At 45.7% G+C, this 24,803-nt stretch overlaps 1 protein-coding gene across 3 annotated transcripts in view; it reads right to left on the bottom strand.

The window, feature by feature from the left end:
- MAG (myelin associated glycoprotein) overlaps nucleotides 1-24,803 on the bottom strand; it is a 124,951-nt gene that overhangs the window by 58,273 nt on the left and 41,875 nt on the right. For 2 of the 3 annotated variants that reach the window (XM_073601722.1, XM_073601724.1), the window contains exon 2: nucleotides 11,300-11,352. The gene's annotated coding sequence lies outside the window, so the exon portion shown is untranslated. Of the gene's footprint in view, nucleotides 1-11,299; nucleotides 11,353-14,860; nucleotides 15,159-24,803 lie in introns of those variants that run through there. The other variant, XM_073601723.1, reaches the window with a different exon arrangement.

Genomic DNA, 24,803 nt, shown 5'->3' with positions numbered 1-24,803 from the left:
GTCAGAGGGAAGGAGAGGAGGAGGAGAACATAGAAAGAGGAACAGAGAGCAGGAGAGGCGGAGGAGAACATGGAGAGAGGGACAGAGGACAGGAGATGAGAAGGAGAACATGGAGAGAGGAACAGGAGGCTAGAGAGGTGGAGGAGAACATGGAGAGATGGACAGATGGAAGGAGAGGAGGAAAATAATATGGGAAGAGAGACAGAGGGCAGAAGAGGAGGAGGAGAACATGGAGAGAGGAACAGGGGATAGGAGAGAAGCTGGAGAACATGGAGAGATGGACAGAGGACAGTAGAGGAGTTGGAGAACATGGAGGGAGGAGCAGAGGGCAGGAGAGGAGGAGGAGTAGAATAGGGAGAGAGTAACAGAGGACATGAGAGGAGGAACACATGGTGAGAGGGACAGGGGACAGAAGAGGAGGAGGAGAACATGGGGAGAGAGACAGAGGATAGGCGAGGAGGAGGGGAACATGTAGAGAGGAACAGGGGACAGGAGAGGAGGAGGAGAACATGGAGAGAGGGACAGAGGGAAGGAGAGGAGGAAAAGAACATGGAGAGCAGGACAGAGGGCAGGAGAGGAGGAAGAGAACATGGAGAGAGGAACAGGGGACAGGAGAGAAGCTGGGGAACATGGAGATATGGGCAGAGGACAGGAGAGGAGTTGGAGAACATGGAGAGAGGAGCAGAGGGCAGGAGAGGAGGAGGAGGAAAACATGGTGAGAGGGACAGGGGACAGAAGAGGAAGAGGAGAACATGGGAAGAGAGACAGAGGAAAGGAAAGGAGAAGGGGAACATGAAGAGAGGGACAGAGTATAGGAGAGGAGAAGGAGATCATGGAGAGAGGGACAGAGGACAGGAGAGGAGGCAGAGAACATAGAGAGAGGGGCAGAGGACAGAAGAGGAGAAGGAGAACATAGAAAGAGGAACAGAGAGCAGGAACGGAGGATGAGAACATGGAGAGAGAGACAGAGGAAAGGAGAGGAGAAGGAGAACATGGAGAGAGGAACAGGAGGCTAGAGAGGTGGAGGAGATGATGGAGAGATGGACAGAGGGAAGGAGAGGAGGAAAAGAACATTGAGAGAGGGACAGAGGGCAGAAGAGGAGGAGGAGAACATGGAGAGAGAAACAGGGGACAGGAGAGAAGCTGGAGAACATGGAAAGATGGACAGAGGACAGGAGAGGAGTTGGAGAACATAGGGAGGAGCAGAGGGCAGAAGAGGAGGAGGAGGAGAACAGGGAGAGAGGGACAGGAGACATGAGAGGAGGAGGAGAAACACATGGTGAGAGGGACAGGGGACAGAAGAGGAGGAGGAGAACATGGGGAGAGAGACAGAGGACAGGCGAGGAGGAGGGGAACATGTAGAGAGGAACAGGGGACAGGAGAGGAGGAGGAGAACATGGAGAGAGGGACAGAGTATAGGAGAGGAGGAAAAGAACATTGAGAGAGGGACAGAGGGCAGGAGAGGAGGAGGAGAACATGGAGAGAGGAACAGGGGACAGGAGAGAAGCTGGAGAACATGGAGAGATGGACAGAGGACAGGAGAGGAGTTGGAGAACATGGAGAGAGGAGCAGAGGGCAGGAGAGGAGGAGGAGAACATAGAGAGAGGGACAGAGGACAGGAGAGGAGTTGGAGAACATGGAGAGAGGAGCAGAGGGCAGGAGAGGAGGAGGAGAACATAGAGAGAGGGACAGAGGACATGAGAGGAGGAGGAAAACATGGTGAGAGGGACAGGGGACAGAAGAGGAGGAGGAGAACATGGGGAGAGAGACAGAGGACAGGAGAGGAGGAAGGGAACATGAAGAAAGGAACAGGGGACAGGAGAGGAGGAGAACATGAAGAGAGGGACAGACGACAGGAGAGGAGGGGGAGAACGTGGAGAGAGGGACGGGGAGGAGGGGGAGATCAAAGAGAGGGAAGGAGATGAGGAGGAGAACATAGAAAGAGGAATAGAGAGCAGGAGAGGAGGAGAACATGGAGAGAGGGACAGAGGACAGGAGAGGAGAAGGAGAACATGGAGAGAGGGACAGAGTATAGGAGAGGAGGAAAAGAACATGGAGAGAGGGACAGGGCAGGAGAGGAGGAAGAGAACATGGAGAGAGGGACAGGGGACATGAGAGAAGCTGGAGAACATGCAGAGATGGACAGAGGACAGGAGAGGAGTTGGAGATCATGGAGAGAGGAGCAGAGGGCAGGAGAGGAGGAAACATGGTGAGAGGGACAGGGTACAAAAGAGGAGGAGGAGAACATGAGGAGAGAGACAGAGGACAGTAAAGGAGGAGGGGAACATGAAGAGAGGGACAGAGTATAGGAGAAGGAGATCATGGAGAGAGGGACAGAGGACAGGAGAGGAGGCAGAGAACATAGAGAGAGCGGCAGAGGACAGTAGAGGAGGAGGAGAACATGGAGAAAGGGACGGAGAGGAGGAGGAGGAGAACAAAGAGAGGGCCAGAGGGAAGGAGAGGAGGAGGAGAACATAGAAAGAGGAACAGAGAGCAGGAGAGGAGGAGGAGAACATGGAGAGAGGGACAGAGGACAGGAGAGGAGTTGGAGAACATGGAGGGAGGAGCAGAGGGCAGGAGAGGAGGAGAACAGGGAGAGAGGGACAGAGGACATGAGAGGAGGAAAACATGGTGAGAGGGACAGGGGACAGAAGAGGAGGAGGAGAACATGGGGAGAGAGACAGAGGACAGGAGAGGAGGAGGGGAACATGTAGAGAGGAACAGGGGACAGGAGAGGAGGAGCAGAACATGGAGAGAGGGACAGAGTATAGGAGAGGAGGAAAAGAACATTGAGAGAGGGACAGAGGGCAGGAGAGGAGGATGAGAACATGGAGAGAGGAACAGGGGACAGGAGAGAAGCTGGAGAACATGGAGAGATGGACAGAGGACAGGAGAGGAGTTGGAGAACATGGAGGGAGGAGCAGAGGGCAGGAGAGGAGGAGAACAGGGAGAGAGGGACAGAGGACATGAGAGGAGGAGGAGGAAAACATGGTGAGAGGGACAGGGGACAGAAGAGGAGGAGGAGAACATGGAGAGAGGGACAGAGGACAGGAGAGGAGTTGGAGAACATGGAGGGAGGAGCAGAGGGCAGGAGAGGAGGAGAACAGGGAGAGAGGGACAGAGGACATGAGAGGAGGAGGAGGAAAACATGGTGAGAGGGACAGGGGACAGAAGAGGAGGAGGAGAACATGGGGAGAGAGACAGAGGACAGGAGAGGAGGAGGGGGACATGTAGAGAGGAACAGGAGAGGAGGAGCAGAACATGGAGAGAGGGACAGAGTATAGGAGAGGAGGAAAAGAACATTGAGAGAGGGACAGAGGGCAGGAGAGGTGGAGGAGAACATGGAGAGAGGAACAGGGGACAGGAGAGAAGCTGGAGAACATGGAGAGATGGACAGAGGACAGGAGAGGAGTTGGAGAACATGGAGAGAGGAGCAGAGGGCAGGAGAGGAGGAGGAGAACATAGAGAGAGGGACAGAGGACAGGAGAGGAGTTGGAGAACATGGAGAGAGGAGCAGAGGGCAGGAGAGGAGGAGGAAAACATGGTGAGAGGGACAGGGGACAGAAGAGGAGGAGGAGAACATGGGGAGAGAGACAGAGGACAGGAGAGGAGGAAGGGAACATGAAGAAAGGAACAGGGGACAGGAGAGGAGGAGAACATGAAGAGAGGGACAGACGACAGGAGAGGAGGGGGAGAACGTGGAGAGAGGGACGGAGAGGAGGGGGAGAACAAAGAGAGGGAAGGAGATGAGGAGGAGAACATAGAAAGAGGAATAGAGAGCAGGAGAGGAGGAGAACATGGAGAGAGGGACAGAGGACAGGAGAAGAGAAGGAGAACATGGAGAGAGGGACAGAGGACAGGAGAGGAGAAGGAGAACATGGAGAGAGGGACGGATGACAGGAGAGGAGGAGGAGAACATGGAGGGTGGGACAGGGGACATGAGACATGAGACTAGTCGGAGAACATTGGAGAGAGGGACATTAAATGATGAGAACATGGAGAGAGGGACAGAAGGCAGGAGAGAAGGTGGAGAACATGGAGAGAGGGACAGAAGGCAAGAAAGGAGGAGCAGCAGGATAAATTGTGTATGACTGAGTAAAAAAGGAAAAATTACTTGTGGTGGAGGGTTGACCAAGGCACCACATCCCTCAATATTCACATCCACACATACTGTACATAACGGTGTAGATTTTTGGGTAAGGAGGAAAAATAACATAAAGAGAACAGAGGAAAGCACAATTTGAGCCTCAAAGTTGTAATCTTTCTCGGACAGTACAACATAGTGCGCAATTTAAATTTTGCATTGCAAGCAAAATGTGAAAAACGAATCTCACTTTTAATTGACTGACAAAAACTGAGGAAATAAAGACATTGGAGTAGACAGGAAAAAGGAGTCACTGATTTCAGACAGCACACAACAGGTGGACTTTCAGTTGTACCAAGTAAGCAGTGATCAGGAGTTGACTTGTACCGGTGTTAAGATGCAACAATGGACACTCTGCAGAGCCATCAGTGAGAACTCCGTTTCATTAGCACAACCCACAATGCTAACACAGTGACCACAAGCAGGCCCCATTTTCATTGACAGAGAAACAATGTTCTTTATGTTGAAATAAAAAATATACTTGTCTTTCCGAGCTGCACAAGAAGACCAAACATGTCCCTGAACAATGGTGCTGTGTGTGCGTGACTACGCCCTGCACAGGCCTTCCATTGTGGAATTACATTCATCCTCTCTCGTTGTATCTGCTCTGGGCTTTATTTCCAGAGCTTTATTTTACTAATGGGTTTTATAGATGATATGGAAAGCTTATGGGGCAGTTTATTGATATTTCACAATTTTTACAATATTTTAAAGCTGAACTCTAGGCAAAAATTAAAGAACAATTCAATGCCGCTTTTTTTTTTGTAATGCAAGCAGTCTAAATATCAAAATTTGACCTGGTTTCAGCCTCCATACAGCAAAGCTTGGACTAGGAAAGGAAGAAGCAGCAGCAGAAGAAGCATGCTGTAATGAGGAGAAATCAGAGTGACAGAGAAATAAGCTCATCACTGTGCTGTTTCCAGTGGTGTATTTTGGTTTTGTGCTGCCCTAAGCAAGACTAAACTGGGGCCCCCTCCATCTAAATTTGCCCCGCCCCCTTCCTGTTTAAGATCCACCCCTTCATATGTAAAACCCACCCCTTCGTCTGTAAACTCTGCCCCTTCCTCATTAGGCCCCACCTCTTCCTATCAGAACACCTCCTCTATCTCTCTGTACATCAAAAGCATGAAGGGGGTTCTTTACTGTAAGAGCAGCAAGGATTTTCAATTCCCTTCCACAGGCGGTGGTCTCAGCGATAGTTTCAAAAAACTATTAGATAAGCACCTGAACGACCGCAACATACAGGGATATACAATGTAATACTGACATATAATCACACACATAGGTTGGACTTGATGGACTTGTGTCTTTTTTCAACTTCACCTACTATGTAACTATGAACCCCTAGGATCTGAGGATGTGACCCCCCCCCCCACCCACCCAAAAGTGAATGACCGCCCCCCCCCCCCCCCATCCATGCGTCCGGCCCCTATCAGGACGCCGGATGCATGGATTCCAATGCGAGGGTATTTTTTTGAAGCACCCGATTAGAGCCAGAGGCTTTAATAGGCTTCAAAATAGGGTGGTCTCAGGGAGCAGAGAATGTGAACGGAGCCCATCCAGGTGTGTTACCATAGCGAATGAACATTCGCTATGGTAACACTGATCCTCCTCCCGACCAATCAGGAAGCGGGTCTTGAGACCCGTCACCCGATTGGCTGAAAGGACAGGCGATCGTATTGGACGCCTAGGAGGAGGGGAGGAGACACACAGACGCTGTGATAGAGGAAAGGACAGAGGAGCTGCTGCCTGATGCCGCTGCCCGATGCCAGCCGCTGATGCCCGCTACCTGCCACCTAGATGGTCAAGTGCCAGACCGGCAGACAGCAAGCGGGCAGGCGGGGGTGATTGTTTGCCGCCACCCCCCCCAAACAAAACACCAGCCCCCACTGCTATAGGCCCTTGCAGTCTCTTACCATGTGTGCAGTCGCTTGCAGGGCCAGGACAAGGGGCGGGCAGGAGGGGAAGCTGCCCTGGCCACAGCAGAGCACAGGGACAGAGAATAGACACAGGGCAGTGTACCCATTCTACGACATGCATTAACAGAGGGGGAGGCTGTACAGTTCCGCATCCTTGCCCTGGGCGCTAGCCGAAACTGTCCCGATACTGGTCTCTTGTATCGGTCATAATAAAATAGAACCATCATACCCAAACATCTGCCCATCTCTTCATAAGGCCTGGTTCAAACTATCACGAGTGGCTGCGCACCTGTTCCCCCACCCGCACACAACATGCGCTGCTGTTTAAATATGCGGGGCAGCCATTCATTCTTAATGGTAGCCCCCAAGCATCAAAATTTGTGGGTGTGGGAATGGCAGGGAAATCGCAAAGCATTTGCAAAATGGAACCTTTTTCCTGCATGAAATTAATGGACTGTGGTGCCCACGCAAACGCGGTCCACAGACCCGAGATAATGTGAACCAGGCGTAACTATACAAATTAAGCCAGTTAAACAACACCTATTTAGAGACGTTCCTTTAAGGTAAGCCATGCCCACACATCACTGCAGAACATGGCGCATGCCAGGTTGACACCTCTAAAACAACACATCAAAAATCAAAAGTTTACGTATTACTCTTTTCACACCTCCATCAAGACTTTAGTTTAACATTTGAATAACGGGTCCACTTTAACTGCAATGGAGATCGGGGACCTGGCTGTGCTGTCTGGCAGGGATGTATCGATCACAAGACTAGCTGAGCAGAACTACAAATACAAATCCTTAGGCTGGTAACACAGTTCACCTTGACATCCGTCTACATTGTGTTTTAAAGTTTTCCCCAGAGTTCCTCTTTAACCAAACCATTGGACAGACAAGGCTTTAGTAGCCTGCATTCTTATCTCTAAACGTTTCCAGTAACAAAAGCTCGGCAGGATCCCTCTAGCTCATCTAACTATAGGACATAATTATTAGAGTCAATTACCCCTACCATAGCACGAAGCTGTCTCATCCTCTGCTAATACTTTATTTCTGGAAGTAATAGCTACTGTGGAGATGGCAGCCCAGAGATAAACTGGTATATTTGGGACTGGGAACAGCGGCACACTGTTTTTTTGCTCTCCTATGATTATGGGAAAGCAATTATAGTCAGCTACAGCAGCAGAAAAGTTACAGCCCGGGAAAAGAAAAAATAGACATAACAAGTTTATTCAATACTAATTTTAAAAAAAGGTGCATAATAATACATAGCAACCAATCACATTTCATCATTCACTGATGAGACTTGAATACACTGACACCTGTCAAGATAAAATGAGTTTTAGCACTTTGCTTTGGTTCTGCGCTGTGCTATCGACTAAAGTGACTTTAACACGTTTTTAAAAAAAAAAATGGTTCTTGCAACTAAAGACTGAATCCACGCCTCTCTGGCAGTTGGCGAGTCAGATCTCTGCTGCAATCAAGTGATACAGCCTCTGGCAGTCTTGAATGAGTCTAGAATAGAAGGGCCACACCATGCTAAATGGTTTACAAAAGCCAACATGTTTCGGAGGCTAGGCTCCAATGTTTTGGGAGCTAAGCTCCAGCCTGTCAGGGTTTGAGGGAACAATGGTGGTATGGGTGAAACCCTTGCCAGGTGACATGGGCTCCCCCAAGGCACAGAGTTTAAGTGACGGCTTGATCTTCACCAGAGTAAGCAGTCTAGTGGTCTTTGGGCTACTTTGCAGCTAGCTGTCACCAGGTCATGGCTCTTTGGTTTGCCTCACCAAGGGGTTGAAGGAACCGTGTGGCTACATTGAGGAGCCGGGATAGAATGAGATAGCAGGTGGGTAAAGTTGAGGGCAGGCAGCAGGCATAAAAAGTAGTCAGGGTCCAAGCAGAGGTTGAGGCAGGCGGCAAGCAAGAGTATAGTCAGGTCCAGGCAAGGGTCTTAGAAGGTGGCATACAAATGTGTACTTGCCTTTCCTGCAGTTGGCAAGTCTAAACTGTGCTGCGTTTAAGTGATTAGTCTCTGGCAGTCTTAAATGAGTTTAGAATAATAAATGGTTTACAAAAGCCAACATGTTTCGGGGGCTAAGCTCTACCTCATCAGGGCTTGAGGAAACAAAAACAAATGGGTTATGGGTCGAAACTGTTGCCGGGTAATACAGGTCCTCCCAAAGCACAGAGTCTAAGTGACAGCTTGGTCTTCATCAGGGCACCCTGCAAGGAGTGATGGGTTGGTGACCATAGTGACCCCTAGGCTACTTTGCTGCTCACCAGATCATGACTCCTCGGGTTTGCCTCTCCAAGGGGTCGAAGGAGCAATGGGGCTACATTGAGGAGCCAGGACAGAATGAGTCAGCAGGTAGGTAGAGTTGAGGGCAGGCAGCAGGCATAAGAGTAGTCAGGGTCCAAGCAGAGGTCGAGGTACATGACAAGCAAGAAAATAGTTAGGTCCAGGTAAGGGTGTTGAAGTGATACAGTCTTTGGTAATCTTGAATGGGGTTAAAATAATAAATAGTTTTAAAAAGCCAACACGTTCTGGGGGCTAAGCAATGCCTCATCAGGGCTTGAGGAAGCAATAAAACAATGTGTTATGGGTGGAAACTGTTGCCGAGTAATACAGGTCTTCCCAAGGCACAGAGTCTAAGTGACAGCTTAGTCTTCACCAGAGCACTCTGCAAGTGCTGGGTCTGCGACCATAGTGGCCCCTGGGCTACTTTGCTGCCAATTGTTACCAGATCATACCTTTTGGGTTTGTCTCACCAAGGGGTCAAAATAGCAGTGTGGCTACATAGAGGAGACAGGACAGAATGAGTCAGTAGGTGGGTAGAGTTCAGGGCAGGCAGCAGGCACGAGAGTAGTCAGGGTCCAAGCAGAGGTCAAGGCAGGTGCCATGCAAGAGAGTAATCAGGTCCAGGTAAGGGTCTTGGATGGTGGCATATAAATGTGAATACTTGTCTTTCCAGCAGTTGGCAAGTCTGAACTCTGCTGCGTTTAAGCGATACAGCCTCTGGCAACCTTGAATGAGTTTAGAATATTAAATGGTTTACAAAAGCCAACATGCTTCGGAGGCTAAGCTCTGTCTCATCAGGGCTTGATGAAACAAAAAAACAATGTGTTATGGGTGAAAATTCCTGTCAGGTAATAAAGGTCCCCCCAAGGCACAGAGTCTAAATGCCAGCTTGGTCTACTCTTCACTAGAGCACCCACAAGGAGTGATGGGTCAGTGAATCTAGTGGCTCCTGGTCGACTTTGCTGCTAGCTGTCACCAGGTCATGACTCTCAGGTTTGCCCCATGTGGCTACATTGGGGAGAATGGATGGAATGAGGCAGCAGGTGATTAAAGGTCAGGGGAAGCAGGAGGCACAAGAGTAGTGAGGTTTCAAGCAGAGGTCAAGGCAAGTGGCAAACAAAAAGAGTAGTCAGGAACTAAGCAGAGGTCAAGGCAAGCAGCGAGCTAGAGAATAGTCAAGTACAGGCAGGCGAGGGTCTTGGCAGGTGGCAAACAAGAGAGTAGTCAGGTCAATCCAGGTCAGCAACAAACTGGCAACTGGTAGGCAACTATCATAGCTCCCAGGGTAGCTGTCAGGTATCTGGTGATAAGACACAGAGGACAAGCCTGTAAGCAGGTGCTTATTGAGGTATTACAGTGTTGGTTGTGTTCAGTTTTTCTGTGATTAGGTTAATTGTACTGCTTTGTTAATCCTGGGGTTTACTCTGCTAGCCTGACTTTCTGCAGGTTTTTCTGCCCCCTGCTGGAGAAAGGTATAAAAAGAGATCATGTTGTCTGAGAGAGAGCTCCAGTATGGGAACAGGGAGGGAGGAGTTCTGTATCATGTAAAGCTGCCCCGAGCACATGGCCTCCCTTTTGGGGTACTCAATCGGGGTACAAGAAGATGGATATGAACTTTTATGAATATACTTTTCTTATCTGGTAAGTATGATTTGGGCAGCCTAAGTTAGGATTAACTGGAGCTGGGCATGGAAGGATCTTTGAGGGACTGTGCCACATGAACTTTGTAATTTCTAGTAAAAGTTCTTAAAATTACCAAATGCCTGGTGTGAAGTTCCCACAAAGGGATGCATGTAAGAGCGTATCAAAAGAACAGGGCTTGTACTAAAAGGGGGGGGGGTGCAGGTTTCCCGCACCACAATTTGGTGTGAACTGGCCCTGATACCTGCATTTCGAACGCAGTGCAGGAAACAAGCATGGAACACGGGTTTCCTGTTCCATGTTCTGGTGGGAATGGGCACTTAATGTTTAAATACCTTGTTTGTATGTATTGTTTTATTTCTAATGGTAGAAGGGGGCAGACATCATTGCCCATTATATAAACAAGTTCCGCATTTATTATCTGGCGGGGACACCCGCGCTATCAATCCTTCAGGAAGGGGTGCCTCCTACCCTACTAAGGGCTTTTTGGGTCTTGGTTCTGCTAATAAACCCCCAAATGAGGAACGCCCGGCATACTCATATAAGGCTTTTTGCGCTTTGCTGACGATTACGGGTGTGTGGAAGAGACAGTTTTTGTCCTTTTTAGGGGTGAATACACCAATTTGGATACCGATAATTGAATCTCATGGCTGTTTCTGTTTGGCCTTCCTCTCCTCCAACTCTATGTTATGACTGATCTTCATTTCAAATAGTGACCTTGGCTACAGTGGAAGTGAGATTTCTTCCCCTCCTCTACCCACTTGTCACATATGAAATTCATATGCCTTTATAGTTGAAGAAGGATTGATCCTCATTCCTAGTCTGTTTTATGTGATGTAACTCTATATCTGGTTGCAAGGCCCATCAGCACCTACCCAGGAAGTCCGGAGGAAGCTATCAAATTGTGAAACGCGTTGACAAGAAAGCATTGGGTCTACGGACCTAACCTCACTATTACCTACAAGGTTCCATACCTCCATGTATATTCTATTGGGTATCTGTCGACTTTGTCAAACTATAGGGTGTTGTCGTTTGTTATATGTTTTTTAACTATTTTACTAACCTATCGCCTCATGACATGCCTACAAAGTCCACCTTTTTTTGATAGAATTTTTTTAAATTCAATCAATCCTTTTATATCAATTTTGGATGTTGGCGTAGTGGGGGTCTTCCTTTTCTTTTCCGCATTTATAAATAAAATTGGCAATAAGTTTTATTGTAAGATCAAATCAGTTTTGAATTATTAGTAACAGAAACATTTTTTCAAAAGGAAAACAGAGATGATCTCTAAACTTACCCAAACTATATGCAGCCTCAAGAAACCGTTCATAAAATATTGATTAGGGTGATCTAGAACATAAAAAAAAAATATCAGATGAATAATTCAGGGATAACTGATGTCATTTTAATTTTAACGCACAGGACTTCCCTATAAAGTGAACCTGTTCCTGGACCAGCAATGGTCTAAGGCAGTGATGGCGAACCTTGGCACTCCAGATGTTTTGGATCTACATTTCCCATGATCCTCATGCACTCTGCAGTGTAGTTGAGCATCATGGGAAATGTAGTTCCAAAACATCTGGGGTGCCAAGGTTCACCATCACTGGTCTAAGGCATGGATCTCAGAACATTCAAGTAAAAGGGTCACATTGTATCATTTACAGATACTGTATTTGTGGGCCAAATAAAAATGTTTTTTTTTTTAAATGAACACATTTCTGCTTTTTTTTGTAATCAGCATTAAATGAGTTAAAACAGCAGAGAAAAAACGTCTGCAAAACAAAATAACGACATTTCAAATAAACTTGTGTACCCCCTTGCATCTGAGTCCCTCCTAACATCAGGGTCCACATCAGAGCCCCTAACAGAGCCCCACCCCTTTAAATCAGGGTCCCCTCTTACATCGAAGTCCCCCCTTACATCAGGGTCCCCATCAGAGCCCCCCTCCTATACATCAGAACCCCCATCAGAATCCCCTGTTACATCAGAGGGCCAAATCAAATCTTGCAGTGGGGCATATTTGGCCCATGGGCAATAGTTTGGAGCCCCCTGGTCTAAGGAAACAACAGTCCTGCTAATGCGTAGGCACTTTATGGTTTCAACAAGTTCCTGAGTTGAGCTGGTCATAAAGCAGTAAACTATTGTTCAGAAATTATTTTTTTCAGAATATTTGTTCAATTTACTAATGGTTAGCCACAGTGGTGAAAATTTGAAGGAGGGGGATGGAAACGAAATTCTAACTGCGAATGTGGTTTCCATTCAGGAAAATCTGTTCATATCGTAACGCCCATGTTCTAGGCAAAAAAAGCAACCTGTTTAATACGCCTAGGATTCCATTCAGGTAGAAGGCCTGAACAAAATTTGAAGGACTTTTGATCAAAATCAGTTGACTCCATGATGGAAGATCGAAAGCTCTGGCAAATGATTTTTTTTTTTTAACTTCCGTACGAGTGTACAAACAAAATTCTACCGGTTGATGGCCAGCTTTGGTCTTCAAATCATTTTCGGTGCCCCTGCTGTAGTCCATTGGACTCTAGGCCCAGGCTGTACACAGGGCATTGACTTCTCTCCATGTCAAAAATAAGCCCCACCCCTGTCAAATGCCAGTACTTCCTACGCCAGCTCTGGCTTTTGACAGTGGGTGGAGCCTAATCTTTAAACTGCTTCCTAGAAAGTGTTCTACTGATTGCAAAGAGTTGTATCTAACGCACTCTTGTGATGATAAATGTTGGCCATGGCTGACCACTCCTTTTGAAAATCCTAGATGCCTGGCTGTCATTCTGATCCACTGTCATCACCACAGCACCCAACCAATAGCACCCCCCCCCCCCCCCCCCCCGTTTTAATTGCCATGACTAGTGAATAGAATTGGGACTCTTTGCCTTTTGCTCTATGTAGCCACAAAAATGCTCCTAGTGGCGAGGAACACTTGAGCGCACAACTAGTATTTAAAAGAATAAGATTTTTTTTTTATATTAGAGTTGACTGGCAGCTCTGTAAATGGTTCTTAAGAAGACATAAATATAAAATAAAGTATAGAAGCACCACTCTGTTTATAAAAGTCCAGAATCATAGTTTTCATTGAGATCAGCCAGGAAAAGCCAACACGTTTCTGGGGTTGCAAAAACCTTCCTTCTTCAGGGCTATGCACCTATAAACCCAGACCGGCAGCTCTATTTGTCCTATGAATTCTGTAGGCGGTCCTTAGGAAGGCATAACTAAAGATGCTATCAAATTGTATAGAAGCACCATTCCATTTATAAAACTCTAGAATTATAGTTTAAATTGAACATGTTTCGGGGGGTGGTTGCGAAAGTCCCCTCCTTCAAGTATAAAAGTATATAGTATAATGACTTCTCATAAGTTTAATTACTGCCATGAAAACATATTGCTTATTCTTATGGCTTTATATTTTATTACTAATAAGGAAGAGAACCTTTGCAACCCCCCAAAACGTGTTGGAATTTCCTGGGCAATCTCAATTAAAACTATGATTCTAGACTTTTATACGTGGAATGGTGCTTCCGTACTTTATTCTATAGTTATGTCTTCCTAAGGACCATCCACAGAAGCCCTAGGACAAAAAAAGAAGCTGCCAGTCTGGTTTTATAGGTTCAAAGCCTTGAAGAAGGGAGACCTTTGCAACCCCTTGAAACGTGTCGGCTTTTCCTTGCCGATCTCAAATAAAAATATATTTCTGGACTTTTATGTGCATTTGTTTATTGCATTATTTATTCTATATTTTGGAAGCCAGTCCATCTAAAAATTACATTTCAGTTATGGGTGGCATCCAGAAGACTGAGTCAATCCCTGGCTTCTTATATCTGTTGAGGGTTCCAGCAATGAGATATATCTGCTGTGGTTGCTGCTACTGTTCTTGCCCACTTTGGCATTTTGGGTATTCACATTCATGGCTGAGTTTTCTTCACAGGCAAAGTTCACCATAACATTATTATTATTATTATTGTTGTTATTATTATTATTATATTTTATTTTTTTATAATTATTTTAAATTATTATTTTTTATTACTGGTATTATATATTATTTTATATATATTCCTTTATAATTATTTTTATATATTTTTATTATTATGAAATATATTATTATTATTATTATTATTATTATTATTATTATTATTATTATTCAGGGTTTTCTAGTGCTAACAGTTTATGCAGCCCTCAAAAAAAAAAAACTAACTAACAGGGGTTTGGTGGAACCCCCCCCCCCCTCCCCATTTTATTGACTGGGACTGCAGGTAAGCCATCCAAAAAGCCCAATTACAGATATTTATAAAGCAACGAATGTGACTTTTACCAAACATTCTCCAAAAGAGAATCCTCCAGGTGCATGTGTATTAAATGACAGCAATTGATTTTCCACTGGAGAATGTTTAATGAAATTCACATTCACTGCTAAATAGACCCCATAGTGTTATTTGACGTTTGAGGGATATAAGAAACCAGCATCAACTGAGAAACTATAAACTGTTAAACTGACCCTTTAAAAAGAAAATAAATGCTCAGATTTATCAGTAAATTGCAATAATATTGTATATAAAAAAAAAGTATAAAAAAAATAACCAAGTAGCAGCATATCAATATAACCTATAAAACAACCGCATAAAATATAAAGCAACTCCAAGTTCTGCAATTATTTTATATTGTGCCAACTTTTCCTCTGCAACAGCTGTTGCAAATAACAATGGGTAAAAATAGATTACTCAGATACATAAAAAAAAATTCAAATAATAATGACATTATAGTGCAAAAAATAAAAAACATAAACAGCAAAAACAAAACTCAAAAAAAATTCAAACTCACAGTCAAAAATAAAATTGCATGAACTCAATACAATTACCTTGAAAAATTAACTTTTTAAATCCAAAGGTCCATAACTTGGTGCCCTCCTCAAGAACGACTTCTACGCCAGTCTCCGGATGAAGAGCAATACCAGGTTCAGTTTAGCAGTAGGAGTTTTTAAAATGCACTTTTTTTTTTTTTTTTTACATTTTCATGAAGAGTCGAACCCACACAGAAATTCCTGAGTGAGTGCACTGTGCTGAGCTCCCTGCCTCGAGCTGGTGAGGAACCAGCTGCATGAAGATGGCACGTAGCATGTTACTCAGCGTACTGCCTCTCTGACTGCCTCTGTGTAGGTGTGGAGGTGGGTGTACAATCTGTGCCCATCCTGGCATCCAGCGACATCATCCTCTCTAGGATGGAGATGAGAGCTGGGACCACAGGCTGGCACTACTAACTTACTGGATGGATACACTATGTCAACACATACTCTCAAAAAAAAAGAAAACACGCAACATGTTATTGTGGCATAGTAAAAATGCAAAATCTGGGCTTTGATTGTCATTCATTAACACAAAATTGATATGACATGTCTTTCAAAACATGTGATGCATTGAGAAATAATGGTGTGTACTTATGATTTCCCATGGTTATTGTTGTTTTTCTTACAGAGCTCTGTAGTGTGGTGCTTGTTGAAATTATGCGAACAAAAAAAAGTGAACCGTGAAATTAAAGCACACAAAAAGTGCATGAGGGTGCAGTAATGGTCCAACCTCCGAAGAGGATGTGCCTGAAACTCTGGACCCCCTGGGGCACAAGGCTCTTGACAGGGGCAAGGCACTCTATGGTCTACCTAGGCTGAGGTCAGAAGGACCTCGTTCTTTAGGGACCGGCTTCAGCCGGTCCTTAAACTACTTGGTGGGGGCTTTCCTGAAGTGAGACGAAGAAGAAAAGGTCCGAGAAGTTCAGCCACAAATGGTTGGTTATGGACCCATGGGGCAACTTGGGATGTCCACCGGAAAAAAAGAAAGAAAGGGAAGCAGGAGAGCCCTTATAGTGTAGTAAGCAACTCAATTATAATGATTACCTCCAAAAAAGTTTATCAATAAGAGAAAAAATTACTTACATCTGCTGGAGTTGCGGTAACCCTGTAGGGTAGAAACACATAAGCTTCTGTAGGAGCAGGTGGAGAATACCTTGTCACCATGTAGGCAGGTGCAGTCTATTTTCTCCACTGTAGGTGGTGCTCAACCGCAGCAGCATTGTAGTTGGAGGGGAAGTCAAGAGGAACATGGTTCCTCTATGGTTTCTTGGGTCACTGACTGGATGCTGCCCCTCGTTTGACTGTGGCAGTCATCTTGGGTCAGGCAGAGCCTATTTAAGGGCCTGGCTCCCAGACTTGGCGCACCTTTCGTGTGTGGATAGTGTGGGGACAGGTCACTCGTCTAACAGGGTCAGTGATTAGCAGCAGGGAGAGGTTCCCGACGAGTAGGGTAAGGATAGGGACATGTCATACATCCGAGACCTGCTCTGCGGCGCATGGCTGTTACATTCTGTGTGTGTTCCTAGCCGGGCGCCTTCCCGCCAGGCTTGTTGTGAATTGCTGAACTTTAACATTAATACAGGTTCTGTTCTCTACAACTGGACTCTGATTGTTTACTGCTGCCCCACAACCACGCAGAATTGAAAAGTCGCTCACAATTCCACAAGGGTCCCAATTCTGGATCCTCTGTGGGGTTCTTAGTTGGGTGCTGAATTAGGGCACTTAGAAGAGGTCTGTGAGGCAGAGGTACCCGTTGTCACGTGTTTAAGAATGGAATGGTTTATTCCACAAAAAATAAATACAATAAGGGTGAAATAAAACAATTTGATGGTCGGTAAACTAGATGACTTTGACCAATCCTTGGAAAAATGACGCCTCTGCCACTCAGACCATCAATTTAGACCTCTTTTAACTTAACACAATGCTAACATGTTACGCAGAGCACATAAAGCCATTCACATTCTCTCCCCCCTCTACTAATGAGTTTAAAAAATGTAAAGCCCCCATGCAACACTGGGGCTTTCTTGTCCTTGCGTTTCTGCAAGAATTTCCCTAGCACCTCCACAGCACCCCTAGATTCTGTAGAAGTCACCAGCCTTCTACAATAGCAACCTTGAGGTAAGCAGAGATAAGCAAAACTGAGAGCTCTCATTTCTTCTCCATTTTTGGCAAACTGCATGGGAGTCATTGTTGGAGGAGAAAATAAAGATGTTTTTTGGTTGGTTTTAATGGTGGTATGGACTTTAAATGACTCCTGAGAAGAGATGAGCTTGGGCGTCTATCAAACTCATCTCTAACCCAACCTCTGAGCTCTCGCCTTTTTTTGTACTCCAATGAGCTGCAAGGCAGGTCATTCTCGAGGCAGGTGAGCCTGGTTGCATCCATTTATGAATGCCAATCCTAACCAAACCCAAAACCTAGAGCATACTTTCAAGCATGTATCAATCAGATCCTTTAAAGTCAACCTGTAGCCTGTCCTATCCCACCTTTCTGTTGGCCAGTGATTGATTTTGCCTGTTACACTTAGCATCCAAAAGCGGGATAAGGCTGGACAGAGCTCAATCCTACATGCTTTGGTTGATATCTCCATACCTGAGAACTCAGGTATGGAGATGTCTGGTCATTGACCTCAGGATAAGCACAGGAACTCTAAAGCCGCGTACACACGAGCGGATTGCCCGACAGAAAAAGTCAGACGGAAGCTTTTTATCGTCTATTCCGATCGTGTGTATGCCTCATCTGACTTTATTTTTCGAAAATTCTGACGGACCTAGAAATGGAACATGTTCTAAATATTTCCAACGGACCCAATTCATATCGGGAAAACCGATCGTCTGTATGCTGTTCCGACGGACCAAAAACGACGAATGATCTGAAGCAAGTACGAGACAGAAGCTATTGGCTACTGGCTATTGAACTTCCTTTTTCTAGTCCCGTCGTACGTGTTGTACATCACCCCGTTCTGGACAGTCCGACTTTGGTGTGACCGTGTGTATGCAAGACCATTTGAGCAGAATTCTGTCGGAGTTCCGTCTGAGAAGCCTTCGGATTTTTTTCCGACGGCTAAACTGGTTGTGTGTACGTGGCATAAGACTTCACCATCGTTGGCAGATAGGGTTGCCAAGCCAGCTTCTCTAGCTAAAGCCAAGCTAAACTTTCAGTTTAAATCAGCCACTAAGGAAATCCCATCCACACACAAGAAGAATATTGGATTTCCAGGCCGAGAGTAATTTTAGTAGGAATCAAATCTGGGAGAGGATCCTCAGAAGTGTGCTAACTACTTTATCACCTGTAGCCTCAATAACCAGGATCTGACATAAGACCAGGTGGTATTGCTTGATTCCTGCAGGCTTTTTCTACATGCCAGCACTGATCCATATAAATCTGTCCCTTTATCCTGGAAATACAATAAAATGAGGAATAACCTAATTGTTTTTTGGTATTTATGATGACAAGACATGTGGGTACCTTCTGTTTTAAGAAGACTCTGCTGTGCTTCATAGTAGTTTAATGGAGGGATCTATGTTATTTTTAACCCATCTGATCATAAGTTCCTGTTAAATTTATTTAATCGCGAATTAAAAGAAAACATTGAATACATTTTATTTCTACAAGCAAATGTGTTCCCATTCCCAAGGTTTAAACTAAACCAACTTTTTTCACGTCTTTTGGTCTCCTCCTTATGGTACCAATGACATGTCTACCTCACTGACAAACTGGGCTTCATGGTCACCCTTACCGCTGCAGGTCTCTCCTCTCTGTTGTTGAGGACGTTATGATCAAACTCCAAGAGCAAGTGTCAACTACTCTGTTATTATGCAAGGAAATAGATCCTTTTTGAATGAAAAAAATTCCCACTCACCTGTCTGAGATAAGGTCATTCAACTAGTCAGTGCGGCCCTGCCTAGGTACAGTATAGACTGGTATATTCTGGTCTTGGCTGTCTTCAAAAATTTGACAAAATTTTGGTTCCATGGTTGCAGCAACCAGCTGCTACTTCTGTAATCACCTTGCCTGACTGTGATATCTGATGTTAATGTCTCCAATTGTGCTGTCATATTGTTTCAAGCAAGAATGGAATGAGGCGGTGGAATTGTATGAAGGCATGTATGTGTGATTGTCTGTCTGTCTGTCTCTGTCCTGTGACTATAACGATTTGTCATCCAGGTTAATGTTGTTGTAACGCCCTCTTCTAGTTAGGCTGCTAGGTCAATTTAAGAATTTGGCTTCACTGTAGTCCAGCCTTTATCAACCAGTGTGCCCAGGCACCCTGGGGTGCCTTCAGGTTTCTTCAGGTATGCCTTGGCAAAATGCTTAAATATTGTCCAAAAACTGTATACAAGCCAGTGGGAGGATTAAGACCTGCATTTAGATACACAAAGCCACTGATATTTATTGTGCATCAGTACAACCTTCTAACCACTGACATTCTAAGGACCTTTGATGTCATTGATCGATAAGGGGATCATTGGGTGCCTGCACAGCATCCTTGTTCGTCCCTCCCCTGCACTTTCCGCCAGCACTGTGGTCACATTCACGGAGTGAGGGAGAGCAACAGGGGGGAGAAGAGAAACATTGGAATACTAGTCAGTACCAGTGTGCAAAGGTATATTTGCTTTGTAAGAATACATCAGCTCTAAGGTTGGGTGTTCTACATGCGTGGATGTTGCTGCGTTATGTAAAACGTTTAGTTTGTTTTTTTACAATGGGGCGCCTCGAGATTGGGCAGAACTTTAAAGGGTGCCTTGACCGAGAAAAGGTTGAAAAACAGTCCTGTAGCCAGTGGAGCAGCAATTGATTGTTTTTGTCTGTTCAGTTTCCTGAGCTGGGTGTTTGATTTCTTTCACCTGCTTCTGGAAGAAGCTTCCAGAATATAGGGCAAGGTGATTCAAATAGCCAGCATGAATATTTATCATGCTGCATCCAATCCCTGGAATGAGGTGGCCAGAAGGGGGCTGAGTTGGTGAAAAATGTTTGGAAGGCCTGGGCAGAGTGTTCTTTCCTCCTCAAGGAGCATTCCAGCTCTCCTAGGGCTCCTTCCCCTAGGAAAGACCTACTAAGGCAAGGGATTGCAGCTTGGGCCTCAGCTGAACTGAAGGCCTGGAGAAGAACGCTAACTGACTTTTTGTTGGACGGCACTGTCCTGAAATCCTGGTCTGGAGAAGGCTCTTTTATCTCCCTCACTGTGGATGCTAGGTGGGAGACAGCTCCTAGGACACTGTAAGCAAGACTTGATTTGGGACTGTAGTGTGTGCTGCTCCTATGATTTTCTACTAGGAAGTCTATCCTCCCATTGATTATTATCAGGGCTTTTTTTCAGCTGGAACTAGAGGGAACTCAGTTCCACCACCTCTGGCTTAGGTCTTCTGCTCCCTGCTTACCACTATCACTTGGTAACACTGAAGTCCAGCTTCTGCGTTTACAAGTGATAGCTTATCTGCCAGTAGCTCCCACAGGACAGGCACAAGGGAGATACAGAAGAGGTGCCCAGGGTTCAGTGCAGTCGTGGGCAGGAGAGGGTGTGTGGTAGGCTGCACCCTCTGTGGTCTCCATTTTTTCCCTGGTGACCAGTTGTTGATGCTCCTACTGCATGATCTCCCCTGCAAGTAACTGTAGTATAGTATAGTAGTATGGGAGGTATAGCATGCTGGGAGGTACTACAGCCGGATAGGTGCTTCAGCTTAATATTGCAACAAAGGTAAGACATATGACAGATGATGGAGCTTTTAAGGTGGGGGGAGAAGATGAGGGCAGTGGAGGGAGGGGTTGTATGCACTATTTGATGCCATTTGCCAGGTATGTGTGTGTGGCAGGCATGGTTGAATTCCTGCACTTATTCTCTGAGAAAAAAAGCCCTGATTATTATTAACGCTTTAGAGTATCTTTTGACCCTAAACTCTTCTCCTGTTAAAGTTATTCAGCAAAAAATACTAAAAAGACATCCCCTAGACTGAGACGAAATTGTTGGTCTACATGGAACTGTGCTTGTGACTGGTAGCCTCTGTACTATTGTGGGAGACCTGGGTGCCTTCTCAGCGACCCTTTTTTAGCCTGGTTTCACATATGTGCGGTGCGAATTGAAGCTCAGGTTTCACTGGGGAGATAACAATCTCCTGTTCAACGGATTCATTGCGTTTTTGCTCAGGATTAGAGAGCAGGGAGAGGGGGAGGGAGGGGGGGGGGGGAGAGGGGGAGGTGTAGTGAGGAGAAAGAGAAAATCCTTGTTCAGAACGTAATGCATCTGCGAATCAGATGCGTTCCCATAGGAGATAATAGGCTTGTAGTTCGCACCGCAATGCCCAAAAAACGCACACGTTTTTTGTGCAATGCGCAGTGCGAATGCAACGCACATATGTGAACCAGATGCATTCATATGAATGTATTTTAAAATGTCCTGCGAATTAGATGCGGTGTAAGCCGCATCTAATTCGCATAGGTGTGAACCCGGGCTGAGGGTAAGAGCTACATTGCACAATGCATATTTTTTTTTAATTACAATGAATAATAAATGCCTTTTTAAGACATTACGTTTATTTCAAGCTATTTTTGCCTCAACACGGGAAACTGTGCTAAATCTCCAACGAAATGAGAGAGTTTCAACTCTTTTATTAACTTTATTATAAATAGTATAGGAAGTATGTAAACATCTGAAAACGATTTCCATTGACCTCTGGGAAGGCACCTTAAACATTTACTAAAAAACTTTTCTATGGTCACATAATAAGGTTTTCAATAAATATTTAAAGGATCTTCCCTCCAAAAACTGATAATTCAGGGCTTTAGGGAGTTTAAACCCACACTGTCTCTTCTATTCCCGGGGAATCTATTGAGATTTTTGCACTTTCCCGGGTCTGCCCTTATGTTTTGTCCATTGTAAGGGGATCTCACCATCACTGCAATGAGTTCCCAGGGATGTAAACCTGCTGTGCCCATTATGAGAGGTTCCCATCATCCCTTCAGTGAGCTTCCAGGTCTGCATACCTGCCGTGCTCATTTTGGGAGCTTATCATCATCCCTTCACTAAGTTCCCAGGTCTCTACACCATTATAAGGGGTTGCCACCATCTCTGTGCTGAGTTCCCGTGTCAGTACACCTGCTGTGCCCATTATGTGGAGTTCCCTCCATCCCTGTGCTGAGTTCCCGGCTCTGTACATCTGCTGTGCCCTATATGAGAAGTTCACACCATCCCTGTGCTAAGTTCCTGGGCCTGTACACTTGCTGTGCCCATTATAAGCGGTACCCACCATTTATATGTTGAGTTCCTGGGTCTGTATGCTTGTTATGTCCATTATAAGGGGTTCCTACCATCCCTGTGCTGAGTTTCCAGGTCTGTACACTTGCTGTGCCCATTATGAGGTCTTCCCACCATCCCTGTGCTGAGTTCCCGGGTCTGTAAACCTTTTGTGTCCATTATGAGGACTTCCCACCATCCCTGTGCTGAGTTCCCAGGTCTGTAAACCTTTTGTGTCCATTATGAGGGGTTCCCACCATCCCTGCTGGATTTTTTATTTATTTTAATTCAAATTTGAGTTTCTGTATAAGTGACAATGGTTAGAGAAGTAGAGAGGGCGAACCTACCCAGCAGGGATAAAAACAGCAATCAAAATCCTCAATAATTCCTCAAGTGATGAGGAGCACTTGATCACTCCGTGTGTATCTAAAAGACTATGAATTTATATACTGGAGTCTTCTGGCAGCTCTATTTGTCCCAGGACTTCTGTGGATGGTCCCTATGAAACCATGAATATAGAATGAAGGATAGAAGTGCTATTTCAAGTATAAAAGTTTAGAATGCCAACACGTTTCAGGTTTTGTAAAAGTCCTCCTTCAGGGCATGTAACATGAACATGTAAACCCATAAGTATAATCAATGTTATTTATAATATTATTATTATAATAATTATATATACGGTATATATATATATATATATATATATATATATATATATATATACACACGCACTCTACTTGAATTTTTTTTTTTATATTTATATCTGTTTAGATTTAAAATTAAAAAAGAATGTTTCTTTGTGTTTTTTTTTCCTTTAAAAAGCAAGAAAGCTACAAAGAGCCGAAAAATAAGCCCTGGACGGCGGCAGACCGTGCCATGCCACTTGTTTGCCCAATGTCTGCACGGATACCATTCTATTTTCATCCATTGTTTTTATTTTTTTTAAACTTATTGGTTCATTATTGTGTCTCGCTCTGTTTTCCAAGTCAGCCGTGTTGACATAATTCTCCGGATTTGGAAACAAGTGGGTTGGACAATATGTCGGCCTGTTTATCAAGGAAAGATTCCGTAAACACAGTGAGCGGTCGCCATGGCGATGTGACCGAGGGGCGCTCAAACGCCGCTCACTGAGCTGCTGACAGGCCAAAGTAAAGAAGGCTCCCCTAATTAACTGTTAATTAGCTGCGTTCTGCTCCAGAGGGCTTCGTGTTAATTTACGACTAATTTTAACACGCTTGCCATTTGTTCTGAAAATGCTTTCAGCACTTCCTTTAATGGGATGGAGGGGGGGGGGGGGGGTAGAGGTTGCAACTTCATGGTTTTCAAAAATCCAAAATTTTAACTTCTAATTAACACTTGGCTGATGTTAAATCTGAAGTCCATTCGTGCCAGTTGTGTATGTCTTGTGTAAAGCATTTTTACATACAGCTAGCATAAGTATCTGAATCTGTCTTCATATTAGCTTCCTGTCGTCCTTAAAGAGGAACTAACACCTTTAGTTCAAACTTGAGTTTTGGCCCCCTGCAGTGCCAGCATTCTTCTTAGCCTGGTGAGTGTGTAGATGTGTCAAGCTGCTGAGCCCTGCAGCACATCTATGCATGCGCAGGGGAGCTTCTCAGGCATGTACAGACACGCCCATGGGCGTCCGCAGAACTTTTTTCAGGGGGGGGCATCATTTTAGAGTCACCCATGCACCGCCCCTTTTCGACAATGTCATTATCACATTATCATGGTCAGAGACTGCAGACGTAGTACAGTCCCTAGGATAAGTAATGGCTAATGCCCAACAGGCCCTCTTACCAGACCCAGAGAAACTACAGCAGTGATCCCTCTGCCTGGACGATCGCTCACTCTGGATTTCCCGGGGGCAACTCTGGTCAGTAGTGTAGCATGTCTTATTCCCTGGTAGTGGCTCAGTGTCTCTTTCTCTGGTGGCGCTGGGCAGCGTGGCTCTCTCTGGTGGCGCTGGGCAGCGTGGCTCTTTCTCTGGTGGCGTTGGGCAGCGTGGCTCTCTCTGGTGGCGCTGGGCAGCGTGGCTCTCTCTCTGGTGGTGCTGAGCAGCGTGGCTCTCTCTCTGGCTTCTGCCCAGCACACTCCTGTAGCGCTCTCTCCCTCAGCTTTTTTCCAGCCTGCAGTCTCTCAATCTCCCTCTTGATCGAGCAGTAGCCTCCTCCCTGTGGAAAATAGGGGCCGCAATCTTTGGGACTACATGTCCCTTGATGCTCTCCTCTCCTAGTCTCCTTTGATTGGCCCTCAGTTATGGCCAATAGGGAAGGAACGGAGTGGACAGGAAGCTGGGCGGGGAACCTGGTGAGAGCTGCCGTCTCTTCTCCCTGACAGGAGAAAGGGGGGGCAAGCGGGGGAAACCTCTGACAGCCCGCAGCTCGCCTTTCTCCTGTCACAGCGCCGCCGAGTTCTCTGCTGGACTGAACAGGGAAAAGAAGTCACACTACACTGATGGGGGGGCTTGACAGCACCTTGATTGTGTCACCCCACCGGCGGGTGGCACTCTGGTGGGGGTTGCTTGCACCCCGATAGCGATGCAACTGTGCTGAATTTAAGATCCGATCCCTGATTCCGGGGGGGGTGGGGTGGGGGGGCACTTGACCCCCCTTGCCCCCACCTGCGGATGCCCATGGACACGCCGGATGTTGGAATTTCCATACCGGTGCCATCTTCACACATGTGCAGGAACAGGGCCACTGATAGGGGGGTGCAGGCAGTCCT

Source organism: Aquarana catesbeiana, linkage group LG10 (assembly GCF_042186555.1).
Source record: "Aquarana catesbeiana isolate 2022-GZ linkage group LG10, ASM4218655v1, whole genome shotgun sequence".
Lineage (NCBI taxonomy): Eukaryota > Metazoa > Chordata > Amphibia > Anura > Ranidae > Aquarana > Aquarana catesbeiana.
This window is presented reverse-complemented; position numbering and strand designations above follow the sequence as displayed.